The sequence below is a fragment of the Drosophila elegans genome, unplaced genomic scaffold (genome assembly GCF_018152505.1).
Source record: "Drosophila elegans isolate 14027-0461.03 unplaced genomic scaffold, ASM1815250v1 contig_377, whole genome shotgun sequence".
Classification (NCBI taxonomy): Eukaryota; Metazoa; Arthropoda; class Insecta; order Diptera; family Drosophilidae; genus Drosophila; species Drosophila elegans.
The window spans coordinates 43,551-66,074 of NW_024545760.1; the positions used below are offsets into that span (position 1 = coordinate 43,551).

At 52.0% G+C, this 22,524-nt stretch overlaps 1 pseudogene; it reads left to right on the plus strand.

Moving 5' to 3' along the window:
- The first annotated feature begins 5,287 nt into the window (after window positions 1–5,287).
- Window positions 5,288–22,524, plus strand: part of LOC121467322 — a 38,044-nt pseudogene continuing 20,807 nt past the window's right edge.

Genomic DNA, 22,524 nt, shown 5'->3' on the forward strand with positions numbered 1-22,524 from the left:
AACATGATTGTTCTGACAGTGAAAATACAGCATTAAACAGAAATGGGGAAAAATTGGATCTATCTCCTCAAGAAAGAGGATTTCCCAAAGGTGGCAGCCAAGCTTGGCATCATCCTGGAGGGCGACATGCGAAAAGCCCTTTCAGAGTATGTTACGAAAACACAAAACGACCCAGGAATGGCGGAAATTTGGGCTGAGCTGGAGGAAATATACGACAAACCAGGCTCAAGCGGTAAGTTGCAAGTCCCAATCGCCGAACAGCTCATAGCTAGCCTGGGCGTGGAGAGCATGAAGGAGGCAGGAAGATCCATGGGCCCAAGTCAAGAAAGAAGAACAGAACAGCAAAGGCCTAGCGCACCATACTATGCAAAAGTCGCAAAGCAAGTCAGGGAATGGTCGTTCAAGTTTGACGGCACGGAGAAACCACTGGAGTTTCTGGAACAAGTGAAATGGTCAGCAAACACATACGGTTTGAACCTGAACCTCATCCCCGAGCTATGCCAGAATTACTGCAAGGCAAGGCCCTAAAGTGGTTTATTTCGAACAATAAACACTGGGATACATGGGGAGAGTTCAGCGACAGTTTCCAAAATTATTTTCTGCCATTTTCTGCTATTTTCTTCTCAAAGCTCGCAGATCAAGTCAAACAAAGAAAACAGGGTTTCGGAGAGTCGTTCAAGCACTAGATGGTCGACATGCAGACCTTGATGAGACCACTCGGCTACTCTCCAAAGGAAACTCTCGAGCTAATAAAAGAAACTGCACGCCTGATCTTAGGATCTCTCTGAGAACGTACAAGATAGACGATCTAGAATCTCTTACGATCCTGGCGGATGAATATGAAGAACCCGAGAAAGAGCGAGAGACATTCATACTAGAAAACAAATTCTCTCGAAGCAAAGCAACAGCACCACATCAGGTTACGTGTAGAAGGTGCGAAGAAGAAGGCGGACACCAAGCGACCATCGACGGACCAAGCCAATGGACTCCAAACAAATATAACCCCCAGTGCTGCCAGAGATCGGGAAATGGCTCGCGATCCCAGCCGCAGAGAGGCGAGCAGGGGTTGCAAGGTGTTGTCTCTCCAAACTAACTGGCAAATTAATTGAAGAAGAGCAGCAGTTATTCGCAGCAGTAAAGATTGGCGAAACCTCACACAAAGCCACAATCGACACCGGAGCAACAGCGAGCTTTATAAGTGAGGAGCTGGCGGATATACTGGCTGCTGATGGAAAGATTACAAGGACGAGAAGGCAAGTTAGGTTGGCAGATGGCAGGTGCAGCGGGATAAACACGCAGTTCGAGGTGGAGATCGAATTCGGCAATAAGCGATTGCCCATAAGCCTGCTGATCCTACCAGGAGTGGTTGACTCGCTGGTGCTAGGATGGAATTTGTGTCTTTGTGGCTTTGTGTCGACTTTAGACAGATCAATGCCAAATCCATCAAAGATGCTTATCCAATGCCAAGGATAAATTACATCTTGGACCAGTTGAGGGAAGCAAGGTACATAAGTAGCTTAGATTTGAAAGATGGCCACTGGCAAATCCCCCTAGAGGAAAATAGCAGGCCATTCACGGCGTTCACAGTGCCAGGAAAGGGGCTTTCCCAGTGGAAAGTAATGCCATTTGGCTTACACTCTGTCTCGGCGACTTTTCAGAGAGCACTGTACCAGATTATTGGACCGGAGATGTCACCACACGCGTTTGCATACCAAGACGATATCATCGTGATCGGACGCACACCGGAAGAACACAGAAGAAACCTGAGAGAAGTTTTCCGCGTTACGAACCAAGGAATCGGCACTGATCCCGAAAAAGTAGCAGCCATAGCCGAGCTGGAACCATCCACAACCATCCGGGAACTGCGCCAATACTTGGACGTAGCATCGTGGTACAGGCGATTCGTGCCCGACTTTGCGCGAATAGTGAAACCACAAAATGACCTATTGCGAAAGGGCACGAAATGGACATGGACTTTCGAGGAGGTTAAGGCAAGGCTAATGACCGATCCTGTGCTGGCATGCCCAGATTTCGATAAACCATTCGTACTGCAGACGGACGCAAGCGATTATGGTATAGGGGCAGTTCTGACGCAGGAAACTGAAAGCGGCGAAAAGGTCATTTCATATTCATGCTGGACCCTGAATGGCGCGGAAAAGAACTATTCAACAAGCGAAAAGGAATGCCGGGAAATCGTGTGGGCAATCCGGAAGCTCAAACCATACTTGGAAGGATACCACTTTAAAGTGGTAACTGACCATATGGCGCTTAAATGGTTGAACAGCATCGAAAGTCCCTCAGGAGGAATAGCGAGGTGGGCCCTGGGGCTGAAGCAGTATGATTTTGAAATATCGTACAGGAAGGGGCAGCTTACCGTGGTCGCTGATGCACTGTCAAGATAGCCTCTGCCAGAAGCCTTTAAGCTAGCCAAGAAAACGCTGGAGGACACGCAGGGAACATGCAGCTGGATCAAGGATATGTGTGAGAAGATTAACACACAGCCACAGAAGTTTCCGGACTACCTCATGGAAGGAGGCGCGTTATACAGGCATATCCCGCACAGAGCAAGCAGCGAAGACGTGGCAGCATGGAAACTCTGTGTCCCACGGGGGCTGAGGGAAACAGTCCTGAAGGAGAATCACACGACTCACCAGCCGCTGGACACGTGGGAAGTCGGAAAACGATTGCAAGGCTGGCAGCTCGATATTACTGGCCAGGAATGCATAGGGACTCCCGAGCACACGTACGGAAATGCGAAACATGCCTCAAATACAAGCCTAACCAGATGCAGGCAGCTGGGAAAATGCTGACGCAGATACCCGAAGAACCATTGGCAACTGTATGTGTATCGAAGCACGGCAACCAGATGCTGCTAGTGCTGATGCCACTGCGAGCAGCAACGGCAGAAACACTTCAAACGGCGTTCCGAGAAAGAGTTGTGAGGAGTCTTAAAACTCCCCACAAATTCCGAGGCAGGAGAGCTGCATAGCAACAGCGAAGGAGGCGAGAATGCCGGAGGAGTCAAGGGCAACAAGGTCAAACGGTAAACAACGGACCTTGGACACGGGCAAAGCGGAGACACCGTGAACTAACGGTACCACGCTGGACATTGGACCCTCATACGGCAAGGGCAACAGGGTCGAACGGTAAATTGGCGGACTTCGGACCCGCACAAAAAGGACGCACCGTGAACTAACGGTGCGGCAGTGGACCTTGGACCCGATCACGCGAGCTGGAAAAGGGAAATAACGGGACCATCACAGGCTATAAAAGGCGGCGCAAGCGCAGCACACGAGGAGTAATAGTGCGAGAATCAAAGCGAGTGCGTGTACGCGAGACTAGTAGCAAGTTAATCAAGTGCCGAGTACCAGGATCAAGATCGCAAAGTCGAGACGCCGAACGACTGAGAGTCTACAAGGCTGAGGCTTCAACGCTGAGATCCAAAGGGTGCTAGGTCGTGGTTAAATCGAGCTCAGGGAGTCCTTGCGTGGAGTCTGCGATAAAGGTGGCTGGGCGAAGAGGTCGAACCGAGTTCAACCGGCTAGGCGATACACCTTGCCGACACAATCCGGACCAACTTAGGGAGCCTGCGATAAAGGTAGCTGGGCGGAAAGGCAGAACGGCGTTCTAGCTGCTAGGCGAAACACCTTGCCGGTCCCGATAGTGAGGTTCGCATAACATCGAGAGTCTCGAAGGAGCCGTCACGAGGCAGATGCCAGCAAGCAGTTGACGACGAGGAGCGACGCCGCGAAGGACAGCGACGAGGAGCGACGCCGCAGAGGACGACGACGAGGAGCAGCAGCAGCTGAAGAGCCGCGAGGCTTGTACAAGGAGACGAATAAAGACAGTTACGATCCCAACAGAACTCTTGCGTTATTCATTGGTCAAAGGCAATCACCCAATATAAATTTGGTGGAACGAACCCATAACCTCTCTGAGCTAGCCGCCCGTTAACGTAGCGAGCGAGAATACATAGGAATCAGGTCGTTACATCTGGCGCCCATGAGTGATTGCCCTGACCAAGAGAACAAAAGATCAAAGATGGGAAAGTCCTGGATTTATAATCTCAGGAAGGAGGACTTCGCCGAGGTGAGCAATGTTCTGGGAATAGAACTTGAGGGCTCGGTAGAGGCGATGAGGAAGACCCTGGCAGAGACGGTTGACCGCATAACAGAAGACCCGGTCGTGGCAGAGTTAGTGGCAGGTCTGGAGGTCAAATTCCGGAAGCTGCCGGTCCCAAAATTCAAGCTAACAGCCGCAGATGCCGAAGGCCTTATAGCAAGCCTGGATATTCAGAGCATGGCAAGCGACGGCAGGCAGCGAGAAGGCAGCCGCGAGAGGAAAGAAAGCGTACGGCCACATCCGCAGGACTACGCCAAGGTGGCCAAGCAAGTCCGAGAGTGGAACTTTCGGTATGACGGCAACGACAAGCCACTGGAGTTCCTGGAGCAGGTGGAGTGGTCAGCCGTGACATATGGTCTGGATATAAACCAGATCCCACGAGCAATGCCGGAGCTGCTGCAGGGCAGAGCCCTAAAGTGGTTCATAGCCAACAACCGGCAGTGGGACAACTGGGGAGACTTCATATTCAGCTTCCAAGGCTATTTCCTTCCTCGAGGCTACATGGAGAAGCTTGCGGACCAGGTCAGGCAGCGGAGGCAGACATACGGGGAAAAATTTAAAGATTACATGGTGGACATGCAGACGATGATGCGGCCCCTGGGTATGTCTGCCAAAGAAGTCCTGAACAGGATAAAGGAGAACAGCACGCCGGCCCTCCGAATGTTTATCCGGCCGTACGAGTGTCGGCACCTGGACACCCTGATGGCGCTGGCAGACGAGTTTGAGGAGCTGGAGGAGCAACGGGAGAAGTTTGAAATGGAAAACCACTCCAGAGGACACAGAACCGCCCAGTGCCAAGGCCAAGGGCAGAGCAGGGTGCGGTGTGTAGGCGGTGCCAGGAGGACACGGAGGCGCCACGGAGGCATACGCCGCAGGAACACGGACCACCAGCCGATCGCAGTGGATTTATACAGAATCCGGCCAACGCGTGTCGCAGATGCGGGGGCGCGGACCACTGGACGAAGGAGTGCCGGAACCGGCGACTCACATTCTGCTGGCGATGCGGAAAGATAGGCGTCCGAACGGTGGAGTGCTGTTCGGGAAACGCGCAACGATCCCAGCCTCCGAGGGGCGGCCAGGGATCGTAAGGTGCTGCCTCTCAAAAATAATGGGCGACCTGAAGGCGGAAAAATGCAACTGTCCGCCACAGTGCAACGTTAAGGCCACGGTGGACACCGGCGCGACAGCGAGTTTCATCAGCAAAGAGCTGGCGGACAGGCTGCAGGCGGCAGGAAAGGTTGGACCCACAAAGAGGCAAGTACGGATGGCGGACGGTAGATGCGGAGACGTAAAATCGCAGTTAGAAATTCAAATCGGACTTGGCACAAAAAAAGTGTCAATGGAGCTGCTGATCCTCCCAGGATTGATTGACAAACTGGTGCTAGGATGGAACTTCCTCACCAAAATCGGAGCCGAGGTGAAATGCGCAGGTCACAGAGTGATGATACCGGCGAGGGACAGACACCGAGGCTGGCTAGAGGAAAAACTGTCGGTAGCAGTCGTGGAAGCCGCGAAGGAATTTTCGGAGAAGGATGTGGACCAGTTTTTAAAGACCGAGTTGGAGAGCCTGGAAAATCTGCAAGGCACGTCAAACGTGGCAGTACACAGGATCACCATGAAGGACGATCAGCCGGTCAAACAGCGGTACTATCCGAAGAATCCAAAAATGCAGGGCGAGATCAACGCCAAAGTAGACGAGCTACTTGAAAAGGGATGCATCGAACCGTCAAGGAGTCCGTACAGCTCACCAATAGTCATGGTGAGAAAGAAGACCGGGAAATGGAGGCTCTGTGTGGATTTCAGGCAGATCAACGCAAAATCCGTGAAGGATGCATATCCAATGCCGATGATCAACTACATCCTGGACCAACTCCGAGAAGCTAAATATATAAGCAGCCTCGACTTAAAGGACGGGTACTGGCAAATACCGTTGGAGGCAGCCAGCAGGCAGTATACCGCATTCACAGTGCCAGGGATAGGCCTGTTTCAATGGAAAGTTATGCCTTTCGGTTTACACTCGGCATCAGCAACATTCCAGCGGGCGTTGGACCAGGTAATTGGACCAGAAATGATGCCGCACGCTTTCGCGTATCAGGATGATATAATCGTCATCGGACGGACACTAGAGGAGCACATGCGGAACCTAAAGGAAGTATTCAGAAGACTGCGAGCGGCAAACCTGAAAGTAAACGCGGATAAGTGTAAATTCTTCAGGAAGGAACTTCAATACTTAGGGCAACGCATTACAGACCAGGGCATCGGGACGGATCCGGAAAAGGTATCAGCGATAGCATTGCTAAAACCACCGGCAAATGTCAAGGAACTACGGCAGTACTTGGGAGTGGCGTCGTGGTACAGGCGTTTTGTGCCAGATTTTGCCACGCTAGTGCATCCGCTGATCGCCCTTCTCCGAAAGGGTGTCAAATGGGAATGGACCGACGACCACCAGCAGGCCTTTGAAGCTGTCAAGGCAAGATTGGTCGCCGACCCAATTTTGGCATGCCCGGATTTTACAAAGCCGTTTGTGCTGCAGACCGATGCCAGCGATTATGGGCTGATGCGCCATTCGCACTCAAAATTCCGACCAGGGTGAGCGGGTGATATCCTATTCCAGCCGGACCCTAAATGGGTCGGAAAAAAGTTACTCCGCCACTGAAAAGGAATGTTTAGCGATCGTGTGAGCCATAAGGAAATTAAAGCCATACCTGGAGGGTTACCACTTCAAAGTGATAACAGATCACATGGCCTTGAAGTGGTTGAATAGCATCGAGAGCCCAACCGGAAGAATCGCGCGGTGGGCACTGGAGCTCCAGCAATACGACTTCGAAATAACATACAGGAAAGGCCAGCTGAATATTGTGGCGGACGCACTGTCGCGGCAGCCCTTACCCGAAACCTGCCGAAGGTTGAAAACGAAGTCACCTGGTCAGTCAGCAGAACAAGCCGAATGTAGCTGGATAAGGGACATAAGGGGCAAGATAGCACCGAACCCCCAAAAATATCCGGACTATTTAGTGGAGGCCGACCGGCTGTACCGGCACATTCCTCACAGAGCAGGCAACGAGGATGTGGTCGCATGGAAGCTATGCGTACCAAGCGGGTCAAGGCAGCGAGTCATGGTTGAGAACCACGATACGCCGACGGCCGGACACATGGGCAGCCGGAAGACGATCGCGAGGGTGGCAGCGAGGTATTATTGGCCGGGCATGCACCGCGACATTAGGAAGCACGTGCGGAACTGTGAGAGCTGCCTCAGGTACAAGCCCAGTCAGCTCCAGGCAGCCGGAAAAATGCTCACACAGATCCCAGAGGAGCCCTGGGCCACAGTATGCGCCGATTTCGTTGGGCCGCTTCCTCGGTCGAAACACGGGAACTCGATGCTACTAGTGCTCGTAGATCGGTTCTCGAAGTGGACGGAAATAGTGCCAATGCGGAGGGCTACCACGGAGACGCTGGAAAAGGCAATCCGGGAAAGGATTGTCTCAAGGTACGGCGTGCCGAAGGTCTTAATCACCGATAACGGGGTGCAGTTCACGAGCAGGGCGTTCAAACGGTTCCTGACAGAGTTGGGAGTGCGGCACCAGTTCACAGCCCCGTACACACCATAAGAAAATCCCACGGAGAGGGCCAATAGAACCGTAAAAACAATGATCGCCCAATTTGCCGGACAAGACCAGAGAACGTGGGATGAGAAATGGCCAGAATTGCAGCTGGCCGTGAACACTGGTGTAGCCGAGTCCACAGGGTATTCGCTGGCATTCGTCACGCAGGGTAGAGAGCCCAGGTTACCGAGCGCGTTGTTTGATGAAGAAACCACCGGCACAGGAAGGGAAACCCAGACCCCGTCGGAGAATGCGAAAAAAATAAACGAAATCTTCGAGCTGGTCAGACGGAACATGGAGAAGGCGGCGCAGGATCAGGCGCGCCACTACAATCTCCGGAGGCGCCCTTGGAAACCACAGATTGGAGACACGGTATGGGCCAAGGAGCACCATTTATCCAAGGCGGCAGAAGGATTCGCGGCGAAACTGGCCCCCAGATACGAGGGACCGTTTAAAATAATTAATTTCGATTCTCCGGTTATTTGCAACCTGCGGCACGAACACACGGGCAAGGAAAGGAAAACACACATAAGCCAGTTAAAACCCCAAAGCAAAGAGGGGCAGTCTCAACAAATCCGGCGTATCGGAGGAGCACTGTACCCTAACCAAAGAAAGGGGGGGGACGATACACAGTATCGAAATTAACGGTCAAGCACACACACACAGGCACACACGTCAGGAGCGCGAGAGCGGGACAGGGAGGGTTTAAAAAGCCGTAGGCACCGTTACCGGCTAAACACACACATGCACGGGTTGCGTAGGAGGCGTGTACACGGAGGGCACCGTTACTTGTAAACGTTACACGGACACAGAGCGGAGACCGAGTCCCGTTACCGGTACACGTCTCCGCGAATAACGGAACCGAGGATACGCGGAAGAACCGAGGTTTCGTCAGCGACGGCGCTGCATGGTGCAGGTCTTTCCAAACAAAATCGTCATCATGAGCGCATGTGAATATAACACCCAACAGCGAGTGGAACACGAGGTGAGGGAGGAGCGCGCCAGGGAACAGCCAGTGGCGAAGTGGAGACGGGACTCCGATTCCGTTCTCCAGCTTCTGGCGTCCCCCTGGTGTTGCGATCCCCGTCACCGGTCAGCGAGGCGGACGAGGAGTCCACCGGGGAGATCTCGGACGTGGAGCTGCCGTCCGAGGAGGAGGACCCAGGCGCAGACGCGACGGAGATCGCAGAGGTCGTCGCCATCTCTTCCGACGAGAGTGGGCCGGAGGACGCGAGTGAGGAGGAGGAGGAGGGGACGGAGACCGTCAGTCCCGAGGTGTCGTCGGACGAGGACGACGTGGCGCGGCGAGCTGCGAGGGACAGGATGATCTTCCGCCGGTTGAGCAGGGCGACGGCAGGGCTCGGGAGGATCGGCCTAGGGCATATACCACCGTCGGGCGAGCCCGAAGAGTGGGCTCGTATATTGGAGGCGCGGGCGGTCACTGTCCGCCAATGGGAGCATCAGCAGACGGTCACGTGGACGTGGCCCGGGCCCGAGGAGGCAGCAGAGGAGGCCAGGATGAGAGAGGCCATCGAAGCCATCGAGTGGCGGCGCCCACCGCCCCTGAGCCCGCGCGATCCGAGGGCCAGGTCGACGAAACGCGTCGCGGAGACGGCCGATCGCGCGGGGCTGGAGGTGACGACCGAGGAGGAACGCGAGGCCCAGGAGGGGCTGGAGAAGGGGCCATGGGAGTGGCCAACCCTGCCGGAGACGTCGCGGGAAACGGCGCCACCCCCGAAGCTGGCGCGGCAGACTTCGTGCCCGGAGTCGCAAGCCCCACCGGCGAGGCCGACGCTGCGGAGACAGCAGTCGGAGGGCGCGAAACCATGGACGGAGGTTCCGGAGGCGGATTGGCCGGCGCGGGTGGCCGAAGAGGCGCAGCGACAGCGAGGGAGGCAGAGGAAGGCCAGGTGGGCCAAGCTCGTGCTGGAGGAGGGACAACGCTACCGAGTCAAGGTAGCAGGGGGCCGGGAATCGCGGGCCAAGCACGCGGGCCGGCAGAAAACACGAGGCTGCCGCAGGCGTATGGCGAGGGGGGTCACTTGCCGCCGCAAGGGTCTCCCGGGGCACGCGGTCCAGGGTCAGCACCCCGAGACATGTCAGGGGCATCAGGGGCATCATGGTCATGGTGTCGCTGTAAAGAAAAAAGTCGTTAATTAAAGGAAAACTATAATCAGCAAGTTAACTTTCCAGTTTTTTCAAAACAACGAGGCCGTGAGGAAATTAGGGACGGGGGCGCCAGGCGATAGGCGGTCGATCGATAGTTGCGATCGATGGGTACAAAAAAATACTGGATTTCTCAAGAAACGGTCACACGGAGGCAACTTAAGACAACGGAAACGATAACGGCAGCAACGATGGCAATGCTGGAACCACTATCGATAAGTGCGATCGAGGTGTGGTCAGACGACGGGAATCGGAATGGTGATGTCAAACACGGGAAAATGTCTGGGCGGGAAATTCAAATTCTACGCGGGGAATTATCGAAGGAACAAGATGCAGTTTTGGGAAAGTTCAAGTCTTTCGGGGAACTGTCTGGGGAACAGGCTAACGCAGCACAGCCATGGGAAAGTTAAAGGTCTTTCAGAGCGCTGTCTGGGGGGAGTCTTACGAAGGCAGCTCAGGGAAAGTTGAAGTCTTTTGGGGAACTGTATGGGGTCACGAGGAGAACGAGTTTGGGCGGGGAATTTGAATGAACGAACAACAGGGGCGGGGAGATCACCACTTTCATAACATTTCCGAAGAAAGGAGGAAATGTGAGGAGTCTTAAAACTCCCCACAAATTCCGATTCAGGAGAGCTGGACCCGGGCAAAGCGGAGACACCGTGAACTAACGGTACCACGCTGGACATTGGACCCTCATACGGCAAGGGCAACAGGGTCGAACGGTAAATTGGCGGACTTCGGACCCGCACAAAGAGGACGCACCGTGAACTAACGGTGCGGCAGTGGACCTTGGACCCGATCACGCGAGCTGGAAAAGGGAAATAACCGGACCATCACAGGCTATAAAAGGCGGCGCAAGCGCAGCAAACGAGGAGTAATAGTGCGAGAATCAAAGCGAGTGCGTGTACGCGAGACTAGTAGCAAGTTAATCAAGTGCCGAGTACCAGGATCAAGATCGCAAAGTCGAGACGCCGAACGACTGAGAGTCTACAAGGCTGAGGCTTCAACGCTGAGATCCAAAGGGTGCTAGGTCGTGGTTAAATCGAGCTCAGGGAGTCCTTGCGTGGAGTCTGCGATAAAGGTGGCTGGGCGAAGAGGTCGAACCGAGTTCAACCGGCTAGGCGATACACCTTGCCGACACAATCCGGACCAACTTAGGGAGCCTGCGATAAAGGTAGCTGGGCGGAAAGGCAGAACGGCGTTCTACCTGCTAGGCGAAACACCTTGCCGGTCCCGAAGGAGCCGTCACGAGGCAGATACCAGCAAGCAGTCGACGACGAGGACGCAGCGAAGGACAGCAGCGAAGGACAGCGACGAGGAGCGACGCCGCAGAGGACGACGACGAGGAGCAGCAGCAGATGAAGAGCCGCGAGGCTTGTACAAGGAGACGAATAAAGACAGTTACGATCCCAACAGAACTCTTGCGTTATTCATTGGTCAAAGGCAATCACCCAATATAAATTTGGTGGAACGAACCCATAACCTCTCTGAGCTAGCCGCCCGTTAACGTAGCGAGCGAGAATACATAGGAATCAGGTCGTTACAGAGTCATCATGGTAATAACGGACAATGGAGTTTAGTTTGCCAGCCGCGCATTAAAAATTCATCAACGAAATGGCCATTAAGTAACAATTCATAGCACCATATACACCGCAGAAGAATCCGACGGAAAGAGCAAACCGAACAGTTAAAACCATGATAGCGCAGTTTGCGGGACAGAACCAGAGGAATTGGGACGAAAAGTGGCCGGAGATTATGCTAGCGGTAAACTCAAGTACGTCGGAATCAACAGGGTACTCCCCGTGTTTCCTCACGCAGGCTCGAGAGTCTCGACTGCCCAGCGCCCTTTACGACAGGGAAACCATCGGCACAGGAAAGCAGACGGAAACGCTTGAAGATAAGGCCAATAAGATGAAGGAGATCTTCAAAATTGTGCGCCGGTACATGGAGAAAGCTGCTCAGGACCAAGCCAGGCATTACAATCTACGAAGGAGGCAATGGAATCCAACAATAGAGGACACGGTTTGGGCAAAGGAGCATCATTTGTCAAAGGCAGCCGAGGGTTTCGCGGCAAAGCTAGCGCCGAGATATGAAGGACCGTACACGGTAATAGACTTCGTCTCACCAGTCATTTGTAGAATCCGCCACAAGGATACACAAAAAGAACGAACCGTCCACGTCAGTGAGCTTAAGCAACAAACACAAGAGCTCGGTACAGACAAGCAAGGACAACACGAGCATGCAACGAAAAAAAGTGCGGACTATAGCGTCGGGCATAAGCCAGGGTCTATATAGACCGCAAGATAACACGAGCATGCAACGAAAAAGAGTACAGACTATAAAGTCGGACATAAGCCAGAGTCTATATAGACCGCGGGATAACACGAGCATTCAACGACGAAAAGTACGGACTATATCGTCGGGCACAAGTACCAGAGTCTGTATAGAACGCAAGAAAAAAGGAGGTACAGTGACCCAGACAACGAGGCAAACAGATTCTGCGTCGGGCATGAAGCCAGAGGCATCCGTTAATACGCCGCGAAGAATAAGGTGATGCACAGGACAAGAAACCGAAAAGACCGAAGACCAACAACAATCCGTAGCGTCGGCAGACTCTGTACGAATCGAGGAAAACCACGACCAGATCATTGTTTCCCGAGGAAAGAGGGGAGACGGTACAGCTCGAGAGCTTTACCGCATGCCAAGCCAGAAAAACACGAAAATAACGCGCACACACATAAACGGCCACAGTTAAATTAATTAGCATGCCAAGCCGCAAAAACACGAAAATGACGCGCACACACATAAACGTCCACATTAAAAAAAAAGGAAAATACACACACATAAAATGCAATACGGATTATCCGGCCATCTGAAATAAGAGATATACATGAAAACCAGGGTCGCAGGGAAACAAACCACTTGCCAACTAAATGCAGAACGACGCAAGAAAGTGATGAGCCGAGCAGGTCATTGACCCCAGCCCCAAGGGCAGGAAAGGTCAACTCTGCAATCCTGGGCCAAGCTTTGAAGGAAAAACAAAATAAGTAAACATGAAATAGATAGGAAATTGCGCTTACCATGTCACTATAAACAAGGGATGGGGGCACTTCGATTCATGGCGGCCGATTGGCACTAAACGATAGTGTCGATCGGTGGGCACAAAATACTGGAAATATCGGCACAAGGAGTCACGCTGTGGAACATCGATAACACCGATAACAACTGGAAACCGATCGGCACGACGTAGTGTGACCATCCGACGGAGAGGACAAATCACGGAGATCGAGAAAGTCATCGATGGAAACATCTGGGGCGGGAATTCAAAAGTCTATGGTGAAACGTCTGGGCGGGAATTCAAAGTCTACGGGGGAAACGTCTCGGGCGGGAGATTCAAAATCTGGAAGGAGGATCTGCGCTGTGGAACTCAAGAAGGAGCTGTGAGGGTCGTGGGAACCATCTGGAGGAGTGAGTCGACTAGAAGATTACAAGTAAACGAGGACAAGTTCGAGGAGAAGATACGTTGAGGGAAGGATGTCAATATTTGGAGGATACCAAGAAAGAAAGAACAACAAGTCTCTTTTGCGTTCCCGAAGTAAGGGGAGGATGTGAGGAGTTGAATAACTCCCCACAAGTTAAGAAGCAAGCAGAGTAAGCACATGCAAGCAGTGGCCCACCAGTTACCAGTTACGCGGCGAATTCGCCCTCAGTAACGGTAGTGCGGCGAGAGAGAGTGGGGCACTGAGCACCATACAAGGACAGGGAGAGTCTGAGAGGGACAGCAACAGAAGAGAGCGGCGAAGGGCCGTGTGCAGAAGGAAGTAACGGGACGGCACCGGACTTTGGACCCTGATATTTTAGTGCCGTGCGCAGAGGGCGAAAGCTCAAACGGTAAAACCGTGTACTTTGGACCAGGAGGCAAGGAGACGCCAATAACTAGCGGTAAATAGAGGCCTATATAAACCGGCCGAGCGCAGGAAGCTGGATCAGTCGATTTCTACCCAGTCAACAAGTAACAGTCATCAAGTGAACCAGTAACCAGTGAAACAACGTGAAGGACCAAGTAAAGCCGTGCGGAGTCATCAAGGAAACAAGATCGCTACGTCGAGACGTTCGGGACTTAGAGCCAAAGTCTCCGAATTGAGACACAGGTAGCTGAGGTCCTTATGGCATCACACGGCTAAGTCCAGGCGCTTTGTCACAACTTCTGTCGCGATTTGAGCTTGGCATCCCACCCGGCGTGTCCGAAAGAGTTGAACAAATAGAGTCCTTCGACGAGGAACCGTGGGCTCAGAAGGAAAGTGGTCTAGAACTAGCTGCCTGCCTACAAGGACTGCATTGGCGAACTCCGGCGTATGCCTGATCGTTCTGCAGGAACTGTACAAGGTCCTGGTGCGACTAGCCCGGAAGGAAGCGCGTTTGATCAGCTGCTGTCTCGAAAGGCGTGTGCGTTGAGAGCACAGCGGTCCACCGATAGAGTCCCAGAACGGCAGCTTACCGAGTCGCCAACCAGGAGCGGAGCCTGCCGAAATACATTGAGGCAGAACAAGGACAACGAGGACCCCAGGACGACGAACAACGAGCGTTGTGCGAGCAGCATATACTTCGAATTCTTAAGCCTGCGGCAGAGAGGGACGGGTGGAAGCGTTCGTCTAGAACCTGGCGTTTAACCAAGGGACTGCGTTGGCGGCTTCCGGCGTACGCCTGAACCGTCAGGTAAAAACTGCGAAAGGCGTACGCCTTGAGAGCAGAGTGCCTGTTCACCCTAGTCTGGGAACGGTAACGCATCCCTAATCCCTGTAACCCCGCCGAGCCAAAGGCAGCAGAAGACATCGCAAGCGAAACCGGCTAGGGAGACACCACTTCGCAGCCAGCACGACCCAGTGAGACGTTCAACGTGGGAAGGAGACGACGACATTATCAATACACCACCTAGGCCGAGGATCAAGTCGGCGAATAAAAGATCACTGTATAATCCCAATCTTTTTGTGCGTTTCACTGAGCAACAGGGCGGTCACGTAAATATAAATTTTCTGAGCTAGCCGCACGATATTCGTAGCGAGCAGATAACAAAGAAAATCAGTTCGTTACATCCGGCGCCCAACGTGATTGTTCTGACAGTAAAAATACAGCATTAAACAGAAATGGGGAAAAATTGGATCTATCTCCTCAAGAAAGAGGATTTCCCAAAGGTGGCAGCCAAGCTTGGCATCATCCTGGAGGGCAAGTCGGACGACATGCGAAAAGCCATTTCAGAGTATGTTACGAAAACACAAAACGACCCAGGAATGGCGGAAATTTGGGCTGAGCTGGAGGAAATATACGACCAGGCTCAAGCGGCAAGTTGCAAGTCCCAGACGCCGAACAGCTCATAGCTAGCCTTGGCGTGGAGAGCATGAAGGAGGCAGGAAGATCCATGGGCCCAAGTCAAGAAAGATGACCAGAACAGCAAAGGCCCAGCGCACCATACTATGCAAAAGTCGCAAAGCAAGTCAGGGAATGGTCGTTCAAGTTTGACGGCACGGAGAAACCACTGGAGTTTCTGGAACAAGTGAAATGGTCAGCAAACACATACGGTTTGAACCTGAACCTCATCCCCGAGCTATGCCAGAATTACTGCAAGGCAAGGCCCTAAAGTGGTTTATTTCGAACAATAAACACTGGGATACATGGGGAGAGTTCAGTGACAGTTTCCAAAATTGTTTTCTGCCAAGGGGATTCTTCTCAAAGCTCGCAGATCAAGTCAAACAAAGAAAACAGGGTTTCGGAGAGTCGTTCAAGCACTAGATGGTCGACATGCAGACCTTGATGAGATCACTCGGCTACTCTCCAAAGGAAACTCTCGAGCTAATAAAAGAAACTGCACGCCTGATCTTAGGATCTCTCTGAGAACGTACAAGATAGACGATTTAGAATCTCTTACGGTCCTGGCGGATGAATATGAAAAACGCGAGAAAGTGCGAGAGACATTCATACAAGAAAACAAATTCTCTCGAAGCAAAGCAACAGCACCACATCAGGTTACGTGTAGAAGTTGCGAAGAAGAAGGCGGACACCAAGCGACCATCGACGGACCAAGCCAATGGACTCCAAACAAATATAACCCCCAGAGCACGTTGCGGCAAGGTTGGTGTTAGAAGTGTAGAGTGCTGCCAGAGATCGGGAAATGGCCTGCGATCCCAGCCGCAGAGAGGCGAGCAGGGGTCGCAAGGTGTTGTCTCTCCAAACTAACTGGCAAATTAATTGAAAAAGAGCAGCAGTTATTCGCAGCGGTAAAGATTGGCGGAACATCACACAAAGCCACAATCGACACCGGAGCAACAGCGAGCTTTATAAGTGAGGAGCTGGCGGATATACTAGCTGCTGACGGAAAGATTACAAGGACGAGAAGGCAAGTACGGTTGGCAGATGGCAGGTGCAGCGGGATAAACACGCAGTTCGAGGTGGAGATCGAATTCGGCAATAAACGATTGCCCATAAGCCTGCTGATCCTACCAGGAGTGGTAGACTCGCTGGTGCTAGGATGGAATTTGTGTCTTTGTGGCTTTGTGTCGACTTTAGACAGATCAATGCCAAATCCATCAAAGATGCTTATCCAATGCCAAGGATAAATTACATCTTGGACCAGTTGAGGGAAGCAAGGTACATAAGCAACTTAGATTTGAAAGATGGCCACTGGCAAATCCCCCTAGAGGAAAATAGCAGGCCATTCACGGCGTTCACAGTGCCAGGAAAGGGGCTTTTCCAGTGGAAAGTAATGCCATTTGGCTTACACTCCGCCTCGGCGACTTTTCAGAGAGCACTGGAGCAGATTATTGGACCGGAGATTTCACCAAGACGATATCATCGTGATCGGACGCACACCGGAAGAACACAGAAGAAACCTGAGAGAAGTTTTCCGAAGCCTTAAACAGGCAAACCTCAGGATAAATCCCGAAAAATGTCATTTATTCAGAAGCGAACTGCTTTACCTGGGAAACCGCGTTACGAACCAAGGAATCGGCACTGATCCCGAAAAAGTAGCAGCCATAGCCGAGCTGGAACCATCTACAACCATCCGGGAACTGCGCCAATACTTGGAATAGTGAAACCACTAAATGACCTATTGCGAAAGGGCACGAAATGGACATGGACTTTCGAGGAGGTTAAGGCAAGGCTAATGGCCGATCCTGTGCTGGCATGCCCAGATTTCGATAAACCATTCGTACTGCAGACGGACGCAAGCGATTATGGTATAGGGGCAGTTCTGACGCAGGAAACTGAAAGCGGCAAAAAGGTAATTTCATATTCAAGCCGGACCCTGAATGGCGCGGAAAAGAACTATTCAACCAGCGAAAAGTAATGCCTGGCAATCGTGTGGGCAATCCGGAAGCTCAAACCATACTTGGAAGGATACCACTTTAAAGTGGTGACTGACCATATGGCGCTTAAATGGTTGAACAGCATCGAAAGTCCCTCAGGAAGAATAGCGAGGTGGGCCCTGGAGCTGCAGCAGTATGATTTTGAAATATCGTACAGGAAGGGGCAGCTTAACGTGGTCGCTGATGCACTGTCAAGATAGCCTCTGCCAGAAGCCTTTAAGCTAGCCAAGAAAACGCCGGAGGACACGCAGGGAACATGCAGCTGGATCAAGGATATGTGTGAGAAGATTAACACACAGCCACAGAAGTTTCCGGACTACCTCATGGAAGGAGGCGCGTTATACAGGCATATCCCGCACAGAGCAAGCAGCGAAGACGTGGCAGCATGGAAGCTCTGTGTCCCACGGGGGCTGAGGGAAACAGTCCTGAAGGAGAATCACACGACTCACCAGCCGCTGGACACGTGGGAAGTCGGAAAACGATTGCAAGGCTGGCAGCTCGATATTACTGGCATAGGGACGCCCGAGCACACGTACGGAAATGCGAGACATGCCTCAAATACAAGCCTAACTAGATGCAGGCAGCTGGGAAAATGCTGACGCAGATACCCGAAGAACCATGGGCAACTGTATGTGTATCGAAGCACGGCAACCAGATGCTGCTAGTGCTGATGCCACTGCGAGCAGCAACGGCAGAAACACTTCAAACGGCGTTCCGAGAAAGAGTCATCATGGTAATAACGGACAATGGAGTTTAGTTTGCCAGCCGCGAATTAAAAATTCATCAACGAAATGGCCATTAAGTAACAATTCACAGCACCATATACACCGCAGAAGAATCCGACGGAAAGAGCAAACCGAACAGTTAAAACCATGATAGCGCAGTTTGCGGGACAGAACCAGAGGAATTGGGACGAAAAGTGGCCGGAGATTATGCTAGCGGTAAACTCAAGTACGTCGGAATCAACAGGGTACTCCCCGTGTTTCCTCACGCAGGCTCGAGAGCCAATAAGATGAAGGAGATCTTCGAAATTGTGCGCCGGAACATGGCGAAAGCTGCTCAGGACCAAGCCAGGCATTACAATCTACAAAGGAGGCAATGGAATCCAACAATAGAGGACACGGTCTGGGCGAAGGAGCATCATTTGTCAAAGGCAGCCGAGGGTTTCGCGGCAAAGCTAGCGCCGAGATATGAAGGACCGTACACGGTAATAGACTTCGTCTCACCAGTCATTTGTAGAATCCGCCACAAGGATACACAAAAAGAACGAACCGTCCACGTCAGTGAGCTTAAGCAACAAACACAAGAACTCGGTACAAACAAGCAAGGACAACACGAGCATTCAACAACAAAAAGTACGGACTATATCGTCGGCCACAAGTACCAGAGTCTGTATAGAACGCAAGAAAAAAGGAGGTACAGTGACCCAGACAACGAGGCAAACAGATTCTGCGTCGGGCATGAAGCCAGAGGCATCCGTTAATACGCCGCGAAGAATAAGGTGATGCACAGGACAAGAAACCGAAAAGACCGAAGACCAACAACAATCCGTAGCGTCGGCAGACTCTGTACGAATCGAGGAAAACCACGACCAGATCATTGTTTCCCGAGGAAAGAGGGGAGACGGTACAGCTCGAGAGCTTTACCGCATGCCAAGCCAGAAAAACACGAAAATAACGCGCACACACATAAACGGCCACAGTTAAATTAATTAGCATGCCAAGCCGCAAAAACACGAAAATGACGCGCACACACATAAACGTCCACATTAAAAAAAAAGGAAAATACACACACATAAAATGCAATACGGATTATCCGGCCATCTGAAATAAGAGATATACATGAAAACCAGGGTCGCAGGGAAACAAACCACTTGCCAACTAAATGCAGAACGACGCAAGAAAGTGATGAGCCGAGCAGGTCATTGACCCCAGCCCCAAGGTCAGGAAAGGTCAACTCTGCAATCCTGGGCCAAGCTTTGAAGGAAAAACAAAATAAGTAAACATGAAATAGATAGGAAATTGCGCTTACCATATCATTGTGCGAAGTCACTATAAACAAGGGATGGGGGCACTTCGATTCATGGCGGCCGATTGGCACTAGACGATAGTGTCGATCGGTGGGCACAAAATACTGGAAATATCGGCACAAGGAGTCACGCTGTGGAACATCGATAACACCGATAACAACTGGAAACCGATCGGCACGACGTTGTGTGACCATCCGACGGAGAGGACAAATCACGGAGATCGAGAAAGTCATCGATGGAAACATCTGGGGCGGGAATTCAAAAGTCTATGGTGAAACGTCTGGGCGGGAATTCAAAGTCTACGGGGGAAACGTCTCGGGCGGGAGATTCAAAATCTGGAAGGAGGATCTGCTCTGTGGAACTCAAGAAGGAGCTGTGTGGGTCGTGGGAACCATCTGGAGGAGTGAGTCGACTAGAAGATTACAAGTAAACGAGGACAAGTTCGAGGAGAAGATACGTTGAGGGAAGGATGTCAATATTTGGAGGATACCAAGAAAGAAAGAACAACGAGTCGCTTTTGCGTTCCCGAAGTAAGGGGAGGATGTGAGGAGTTGAATAACTCCCCACAAGTTAAGAAGCAAGCAGAGTAAGCACATGCAAGCAGTGGCCCACCAGTTACCAGTTACGCGGCGAATTCGCCCTTAGTAACGGAAGTGCGGCGAGAGAGAGTGGTGCACTGAGCACCATACAAGGACAGGGAGAGTCCGAGAGGGACAGCAACAGAAGAGAGCGGCGAAGGGCCGTGTGCAGAAGGAAGTAAAGGGACGGCACCGGACTTTGGACCCTGATATTGGTGCCGTGCGCAGAGGGCGAAAGCTCGAACGGTAAAACCGTGTACTTTGGACCAGGAGGCAAGGAGACGCCAATAACTAGCGGTAAATGGAGGCCTATATAAACCGGCCGAGCGCAGGAAGCTGGATCAGTCGATTTCTACCCAGTCAACAAGTAACAGTCATCAAGTGAACCAGTAACCAGTGAAACAACGTGAAGGACCAAGTAAAGCCGTGCGGAGTCATCAAGGAAACAAGATCGCTACGTCGAGACGTTCGGGACTTAGAGCCAAAGTCTCCGAATTGAGACACAGGTAGCTGAGGTCCTTATGGCATCACACGGCTAAGTCCAGGCGCTTTGTCACAACTTCTGTCGCGATTTGAGTTTGGCGTCCCACCCGGCGTGTCCGAAAGAGTTGAACAAATAGAGTCCTTCGACGAGGAACCGTGTGCTCAGAAGGAAAGTGGTCTAGAACTAGCTACCTGCCTACAAGGACTGCATTGGCGAACTCCGGCGTATGCCTGATCGTTCTGCAGGAACTGTACAAGGTCCTGGTGCGACTAGCCCGGAAGGAAGCGCGTTTGATCAGCTGGTGTCTCGAAAGGCGTATGCGTTGAGAGCACAGCGGTCCACCGATAGAGTCCCAGAACGGCAGCTTACCGAGTCGCCAACCAGGAGCGGAGCCTGCCGAAATACTTGGAGGCAGAACAAGGACAACGAGGACCCCAGGACGACGAACAACGAGCGTTGTGCGAGCAGCATATACTTCGAGTTCTTAAGCCTGCGGCAGAGAGGGACGGGTGGAAGCGTTCGTCTAGAACCTGGCGTTTAACCAAGGGACTGCGTTGGCGGCTTCCGGTGTACGCCTGAACCGTCAGGTAAAAACTGCGAAAGGCGTACGCCTTGAGAGCAGAGTGCCTGTTCACCCTAGTCTGGGAACGGTAACGCATCCCTAATCCCTGTAACCCCGCCGAGCCAAAGGCAGCAAAAGACATCGCAAGCGAAACCGGCTAGGGAGACACCACTTCGCAGCCAGCACGACCCAGTGAGACGTTCAACGTGGGAAGGAGACGACGACATTATCAATACACCACCTAGGCCGAGGATCAAGTCGGCGAATAAAAGATCACTGTATACTCCCAATCTTTTTGTGCGTTTCACTGAGCAACAGGGCGGTCACGTAAATATAAATTTGGTGGGAAGAACACTTACATTTTCTGAGCTAGCCGCACGATATTCGTAGCGAGCAGATAACAAAGAAAATCAGTTCGTTACATCCGGCGCCCAACGTGATTGTTCTGACAGTAAAAATACAGCATTAAACAGAAATGGGGAAAAATTGGATCTATCTCCTCAAGAAAGAGGATTTCCCAAAGGTGGCAGCCAAGCTTGGCATCATCCTGGAGGGCAAGTCGGACGACATGCGAAAAGCCATTTCAGAGTATGTTACGAAAACACAAAACGACCCAGGAATGGCGGAAATTTGGGCTGAGCTGGAGGAAATATACGACCAGGCTCAAGCGGCAAGTTGCAAGTCCCAGACGCCGAACAGCTCATAGCTAGCCTTGGCGTGGAGAGCATGAAGGAGGCAGGAAGATCCATGGGCCCAAGTCAAGAAAGATGACCAGAACAGCAAAGGCCCAGCGCACCATACTATGCAAAAGTCGCAAAGCAAGTCAGGGAATGGTCGTTCAAGTTTGACGGCACGGAGAAACCACTGGAGTTTCTGGAACAAGTGAAATGGTCAGCAAACACATACGGTTTGAACCTGAACCTCATCCCCGAGCTATGCCAGAATTACTGCAAGGCAAGGCCCTAAAGTGGTTTATTTCGAACAATATACACTGGGATACATGGGGAGAGTTCAGTGACAGTTTCCAAAATTATTTTCTGCCAAGGGGATTCTTCTCAAAGCTCGCAGATCAAGTCAAACAAAGAAAACAGGGTTTCGGAGAGTCGTTCAAGCACTAGATGGTCGACATGCAGACCTTGATGAGATCACTCGGCTACTCTCCAAAGGAAACTCTCGAGCTAATAAAAGAAACTGCACGCCTGATCTTAGGATCTCTCTGAGAAAGTACAAGATAGACGATTTAGAATCTCTTACGGTCCTGGCGGATGAATATGAAAAACGCGAGAAAGTGCGAGAGACATTCATACAAGAAAACAAATTCTCTCGAAGCAAAGCAACAGCACCACATCAGGTTACGTGTAGAAGTTGCGAAGAAGAAGGCGGACACCAAGCGACCATCGACGGACCAAGCCAATGGACTCCAAACAAATATAACCCCCAGAGCACGTTGCGGCAAGGTTGGTGTTAGAAGTGTAGAGTGCTGCCAGAGATCGGGAAATGGCCCGCGATCCCAGCCGCAGAGAGGCGAGCAGGGGTCGCAAGGTGTTGTCTCTCCAAGCTAACTGGCAAATTAATTGAAGAAGAGCAGCAGTTATTCGCAGCGGTAAAGATTGTCGACAC